Below are 7,247 nucleotides of genomic sequence, written 5' to 3' on the forward strand. Positions count from 1 at the left end.
GCCCGGCGGCGCGCGGGGCGGCGCGTGCGCAGTGCGGCGGCCGGGCCGGGCCGCGACCCCCGCAGGCCCCAAAATCCTCCCGGGACCCCCAAAATCCTCCTGGGGCGCCCGCCCTCCTCCCTGAGACCCATAAAATACCCCCGTGAACCACAAAATCCGCCCCGGGAGCGCTCAAACCCCTCCAGGTCCCCTCGGGACCCGCACGGCCCGGCCCGAGACCCTCAGGGTGCCACAGAGCCCCTCCAGCCCTCACAGATTATCTTGGGATCTTCCAATCCTCCGCAAAACACGGAGCCCCCCAAAACCTCCCTGGCACCCCCGAAATTCCCTGGGAGTCCCAGTCTCCCTGTTAAAAATGAGTGTTTTATGGTTGGCTTTTCGCAAATATTGAAATTAATGTGATATGTGTTGTGTTAGAATTATTATAAATTAATGCATTATGCTGTATTCATTTTCTTAAGTAGTGTGTTAAATTCAGTCTTAGGTTATAACATAATGTTAAAATAGAAACTATGCTATGTAGGATTTTTTTTTAAAGAGAGGACTCACACCAGACAGCAGCCACAGGACACGTAAATCTTTCAGAGAAAAATAATTTATTGTTTTCTTATTGAGTTCTTCAGGATTAAGAGGAAGAAGTTGACACTGACCAGACAGAATCCTGTGTTTGAATGGAATTTATGCATCCTGTATGAGGTGTATGAATATGCAACAGGCTGTTGTTTTTAAGGGTTAATCTCTGTTAACGTGGGTCCTTCTTCGGGCTTATTTTGCCCAGAAAGAGGTACCCAGACTGTCTGTAACTCTTTAGTTTTATTGTCTCACATTGTCCTAAATCCTAATTGTCCAAATTTTTATTACACTAATTATATTCCTATTTTTATAATCATTTTATTACTATTAAAATTTTGAAACCCTAAAAACAAGTGACTGGCCTTTTTCACATCCCGGTGTCAGGATCCCTCATTCGTGGAGAAAGTTTCCTGGACTTCAGGATAGACCAGAATCCACAAAAGTGTGAAATAGATCATAGACAGTAGTGTAGGTGAGAAATTTAGGGTTTGGGATTTTTAGTGTGTTGTGGATGGAAGCAAAATGGGGGCACAGAGTGGTGTCCTGAGTTTCCTCTTCATGTTTCTTCCTTCTCCTTCCTGGGTTTGGCTGGCATTTTGTAACTGGGCAGAAAAATCTGCATTGTGGGCCCTTTGGGATCAGTTATTGGGTGAAAAGAGAAAACAATCTAGGTGTCAGTTCTTAATTGGATAGTTTAGTCTGAAAGGACCTTGTAACAAGAGATGTTGGCCATTTTGTGCCTTCTAATGAAAAGCTGAACTCACAGCAGTGACACTGTTTTACTGGTAAGAAATAACAAACACCTGAGTCTGAACATGAATTACTGTCTCAAGTGCCTTCAATCCAAACCCAGAAAAGCTGAAAACTGGGACCCCCACCCGGGTTTGTCGCTGGCTGTCCCCTGGAAGGCTCAGGGCTCCCCTGTGGCTCTGGGTTTGTCACTGGGGTTTGTCACCACTGTCCCCTGGCTGGCACAGCCCCTGCAGCACGCAGGGAGGTGCTGGCAGAGAGCAGGGTGCTGTTCCCAGGCTGCTCACACAGCTCTGGAACAGGCCAGAATCTGACAGGAAAGGAAGGTTTTTCTCTTTAAATCAACGCCCTGGCACTTGGTGCAGCCCAGCTCAGCCTGGCAGGCCTTGGCAAAGCTCAGCTCCTTCTTTTCTGTCTGTCCTGAGCTCTGCCCCATCCCAGCTGGCTCCTGGGGGTCAGCACATCCCACTGGTGGTGCTTGGGAAGGGCAGTCCCTGTCCCTGTGCAGTGACAGACACAGGAGGGGCCCACACCACGTCAGTGGGAGCTGGTGATCTCAGCTTTAATCCTGCTCCTGAGTCCTGATTTTAGGGCCCAGAGCCTGGGCTGGGCTGCTCAACACGGCCATTCCATGGCTTTCCCATGGACAAACCTGTCACTGTTAGAGAACAGCCTTGTCTTCTTCCTTGCCATGGATACACTCAAAAATCATTAATTGTTATTTCTTCTTTGCTTGCAGGTCGGCTGTCAAGCCCCTCCACAAAACCCCCAAACTGCAGGGGCTGCTGCCACAGGAACATCACATCCTGCTCAGAGACCTGGTAAAATACTGAAAATACACTAAATATAATACTAAAAATACTAAAAATAATACAAAAAATACTAAAAATACCCAGAAACAAGGAACAGTAAATCTCTGACAATTAATGGGGTCAAAAGGCACCTAGATCCAGGCAGAGCCTGAGCTCTCCTCTGGGAGGGCTCAGAGCTGCTCATGTGTCAGAACCCAGCACGTTCCTCTGGCTGCCCTGGATGGCTCGAGCCCCTGGACTCAAAGCCCCTGGAGTCATGATTTTAGTCCATGGAGAAAATTGCCAGCTTTGTGTGAAGATTTACAAGTCACGAGAGTTTGAGTAGGATGACAGTTAATTTGTCACAGGGTGAAAAAGTAGAATTTTGGGGCTTTAGAATGGGGGTTCAAGAGGCAAGATGGAGGAATCTGGGTGTGCCCTGTCCTTTCTTCTCCTTCTTCTTGTCCTCCATCTTCTCTGTGATGGTGACACTTCTTGATTGGTTTAGAGTAGGGACAGACTGTGTAACATAGGTGATGGGTATTGGAAAATCATTGTCAATAAAGTACAGGTAGTTGTTAGTATAAAATGTTAACAGCACCCCAGGGCTGTCAGTGTGCCATGAAGTGACCAGCTGGTCAGGGAAAAAATGTAATAGATAAGAGAAAATAAATAACTTTGAAAAGCAGAGCTGAGGGATCCTGACTTCTTAGGTCGCAGGGCTGGGAAAAAGAAACTTTCTCCTACACTGGGGTCATGTGGAGCACAGAGACCTCGACACAGGGAGCAGGAGCATCACCCTGGGGAGGCCTGGTGAGATAAAGGTAAATGATTTCTCCTGCACCGGGCAGAGGGAATTGTTTGCGTTGCTGTGTTTGTGTCTCTCTGGTGTTTCTGAAGCATCTGTCTCTTCTGTGTGGGACAGACACAGAACTGAAATTCTCCTAAGAATGTGAATTTGCTCCATGAGCACCATGAGCAAGCAGATGGTTCTTCTCTCTCCTCCATTTCTGCTCAGGTTTTCCTCCCCTCGCAGGGAAGGAGCTGTCTCTAGCAGCCACATGGTGGAGTAGCCAGACAGGAGAAGCAATTAGAGGTTTGCACTGCATCCTTCTGCTGGAGGCATTTCCAAATCCTCACTGTTGCTCTTCATTTTCAACACCAAACACTGAGCAGAGCCATCATCATCATCATCATCAGCAGCAGCAGCAGCAGCAGCAGCATCATCATCATCATCATCATCACCATCATCAGGCCTTCAGTCTGATGTGAGCTCTGGGCAGGCTGGCCCTGCTGCTGAGCCAGGGTGCCCCAGAAAATCGATTTATCAGTGTCACTTCTGATTGTGTCCTTGCCCCAGAGCCTTTGCTCCAGCACCAGAAGGGGTGAGAGTGTGTCAGAACCCATCCCTGGTGAGCTCAGGGAAGTGTTAACATCCTTTTTTTTTTTGCTGTGAGCAGGATTCAGAGCTGGCAGCCGCAGTCAGGAGCGGCTTTGGCTGCTCCCCTGCATCCTCCTGCATCCTCCTGCATCCTCCTGCCCTCTGCCCGCGGAGGTGACACCGCGGCTCCCCACGAGGTGGCAATGTCTCCTGCAGGAGCTGCTGCCTCTGCTCGCAGCCTGGCAGAGGATGCTCGGGGCAGCAGGAGGAGCAGGGCAGCCCAGAGCCGCCTGGGCTCTCACTGCTCTGCGGTGCAAGGCGTCTGGGGGTGCTCCTGTGTGGGGGTTTGCTGTTTTGTCTCTGCTCCCATATGGGTGAGGTGGTTCTGGGCAGCCCAAGCTTCAAAGGACCAGTCTGGACTCTCGAGTTTTCGGTCTTCGATTTTGTTTATTATTTCTTATCTACAAAGTTTTCTGTCTGCCCAGCCGAGATCTGGTCAGCAAGGCAGCCCAGTGCACTCTCTGACTGCCCACGGGGCTGTGTCTTTTATAGTAAAAATACATATAACATATTTACCTTTTATTCCCAATACCTTTCATCTTTATTAACAAGTGCACCTTCACCATGAACCAGTCTACAAGTGCCAGCATCATCCTGGACATGGATGCAGGGAGGAGAAAGAAGGACAGGGCACGCCCAAATCCCTCCATCTGGGGACTCCTGACCCCATGTACAGGATTCCAAACCCCCCTGTACAAGGTTCAAAACCCCCCTGTACCATGCTCCAAAATTTTTCCCTTCATCCTGTGATTGCTACTACTTATGCTGCTTAAACTTTTATGGCCTGTAGTTCTTCATATAAGGTTGGCAGTTTGCTCCGTGAATTAAGATCGAATTTCCAGGTGTCTTTGGCTTCCTGCCAGGGTCTCTGAGTCCCTTCCAGGGCTTTGAGACATCCAGAGGGGTGTCCTGGGTTCCGACAGCTGTGCTCCTTGGCAGCCAGGAAAGGCCCTGGTGGTGAGGGCAGGGTGCCAGCCCGGGGGTCTCGAGCTCCCTGGTGCCCTGTGTGTGCACAGACCTGGAGACCCAGGGAGGTGCAGCCCCAGACTGTGGGGGGGTCCTGCAGCAGCGGCCCTGGGGCTCTTGGTGGGTGACAGCCTGTGCTTGCTGCAGCTCTCTGTCCTTTCTGGGCCCTTTCACCCTGTGCTCTGAGGTGGGGGGGCCTCGGTGCCACCCCCAGCCCCGCTGGGAAGTGCAGCAGGACAGAAGGAATCATCCTGGCACTCGGCTCTGCTGCTTCTCCCGCAGCTCAGCGCTGCCCTCCGGCCCGGGACATTCCTGGAAACCAGCTTTTCTCCTCCAGCATCCTTCCCGCAGCCTCGGTGTGGCCGCAGGCCGGGATGCGGGCTGAGCTGGGTGTTTGACGGCAGTTTGGTGCCATTAATCAGCGCGGGCAGCCCTGGTGATTAACCTGCTCCTGGAGAGAGCAGCAGGGTGAGCCCGGCTCTCACGGGGCCAGGGGATTCCCTGATCAAATCCTACATTCCCTTTCTTTACACAGCCATTCCTGGCATTCTCACCCCAGATTTGCAGCCCCCGGGGTGATGCTGAACTGGCCGCTGCCCCCCCCCAGTGGGGACCCGGTGGGATGGAGGCACTGGACGTGGGGTGACACATTCAGGGGGACAGCAAGGGCACGTCCTGGATCCTGTCAGCCCGGTCCAGGCACCGACGTGGCCCCGGGTGTGTTACAACCACCGCGTTTAAGGGTGTTTATTCACCGTGCCTGGCACTGGCAGGGCCCCACCGTCCCTCCTGCCTCGCTGCTGTGACACCGCTGCTCTCCGCGAGGTGCCAGGAGAGCTCCAAGCACAGGCTGGCCCGCCCTGCTGCCGCTGCAGCTGAGCAGGGGCAGGGACCTGGCTCGGCCCTCCTCCAGGATGGAGGGCTCAGCTCTGCCCCTCCAGGCTGGGGAATTCTCTCCGGGAGCTTCTCCAGGATTTTGGAGATGCCCTGGGTTCCCCCTGCCAGTTCCTGGGTCATTCCCATGGCCATGGGTTCCCCTGGCCAGGGGATGCCCTGTGCAGACCTCACTCCGTGCTCACATCCCAGGGATGTATCAAATAAACATCAAATAAACATCAAATAAACATCCACCTGGTGGGGGTGACTGGGGTCTGAGAGCCCCAGCCATCAGCTGGGGCCTTGGCATCAGCCTGGAGCAAACCTGGCTGGGAACAGGGATCACAAAGGCCAGGAAGGGTGGGAGCAGCTCGGGGCAGCAGCTCTGCCCTCCACCGGAACCTCTGGGCAGCACTGGCCCCTGCCTGGTGACAGGCAGCAGGACCAGAGGGTTTTCTGCAGTGGAAGGGCCCAGAGCAGGCATTGAGGGCAGCCTGAGCAGCTGGGAGAGGGACAGGCACAGCCATGACGGGATTTTCATTCCCTCTCCTGATGGATTCAGGAGCTGTTGGCAGCAGGCACAGCCAGGGCTGACTCAGAGCCTGTGCTGGGAGCAGGGATCATCCCAGCTCTGCTGGCAGCCCCACACAGCCTGTCTGCACATGCCAGACCCCTCCTGCCTTGCTGTCCTTTGTCACCCCTGGGCCAGGGACACAGAACTGCTGCAGTGCCACAGGAAGGGGCAAAGGTACCGGGCTCAGCTCCCACAGCTCCTGCGCTGCAGCAAATCCAGCCAGGCAGCACAGCAAGGAGCAGACTGGGACACGGGGTCCAGCTGCAGACAAAGCTCATCTCCCAGAGCCCTGCACGGCTCCAGCCCTGCTCCAGCCCTTCCCAATGCCCCGGCCCTGGAAGTGTTCAAGGCCAGGTTCAATGGGCCCTTGGAGCAACCTCACCTAGTGGAAGGTGTCCCTGCCCGTGGCAAGGGGAGGAACTGGATGAGCTTCCCTTCCAGCCAAAGCCCTTCTGGGATTCCATGATTCCATGATTCCATGATCCATCTGGGCAGGGCAATGCAGCTGTCCTGTCCTGCTGCCCCCTGCTTTCATCTTGCCCTTCCACTCTGCCTGAGCCAGGCAGGTCCCCTCCAATCTGGAGGGAATTCCCTGCTCCATGCCAGGGAGACAATCTGGGCCGTGGAGAGACCCTGGGATGAACCTCAGCTGGAATCTTGTGTGCCAGGCAGGGCCCTGCTGAGCTGGGCTCCTGGCATGTGCCAGCTCATCCCCAGCACCAGCACTGGCAATGTCTTTGGACACAGGACGGGTGCACTGGGCCCCTTCCTGCCATGGTGGGTGCCCAGCAATGGGAACAACCCACACGCACTGGGAAGCACTGGGAGACCTTCCCAGGTGCCCTGACACCTGCCCTGTGCTGCCAAGGCTGCCTGGCACAAAGGGGATCCCAGCAGAGTCCCCTGTGCTGGCACAGCGAGGGCAGAGGGGACAGTGAGGGCAGAGGGGATTCTCCAGGCAGCCCCTGCCCTGCCTGCAGAATCAGTGCCCGCTGTGCACTGCCCCTGTGCCCTCCCTGTTCCAAGGCAGGAACCAGACTGGCTGCCAAAATCTCAGGGTTTCCATCCTGCCCTGCTGGGACAGGGGATGGATCCAGCTGAATCCAGCCCTTGCTGCTCTGGGGGTGAGGGCCAGGAGGTTTTTGGGGTGACAGCAGCAGGAATGATGAGCACAGAGCTGTCCCCACTGTGCTGACTCGAGCAGAGAGAGGGGCAGGTCGGGCCAAACACCTTGGTCAGCACCTGCCTGGCTCCGGTTCGCGTTTCACTTACGAGG

At 54.5% G+C, this 7,247-nt stretch overlaps 1 long non-coding RNA gene across 2 annotated transcripts; it reads left to right on the top strand.

Annotated features, from left to right (window-relative positions):
• Positions 1 to 2,057: 2,057 nt before the first annotated feature.
• Positions 2,058 to 4,285, top strand: LOC120496654. 2 transcript variants are annotated; one of them, XR_005626339.1, is made up of 3 exons: positions 2,058 to 2,144; positions 2,828 to 2,938; positions 3,133 to 4,285. It is a non-coding gene; the product is annotated as an uncharacterized LOC120496654 (long non-coding RNA). The 2 variants fall into 2 exon arrangements; XR_005626338.1 differs by having other exon boundaries at positions 3,151 to 4,285.
• Positions 4,286 to 7,247: the final 2,962 nt, after the last annotated feature.

Source organism: Passer montanus, unplaced genomic scaffold (assembly GCF_014805655.1).
Source record: "Passer montanus isolate IOZ18808 unplaced genomic scaffold, ASM1480565v1 scaffold117, whole genome shotgun sequence".
NCBI classification, from domain to species: Eukaryota; Metazoa; Chordata; class Aves; order Passeriformes; family Passeridae; genus Passer; species Passer montanus.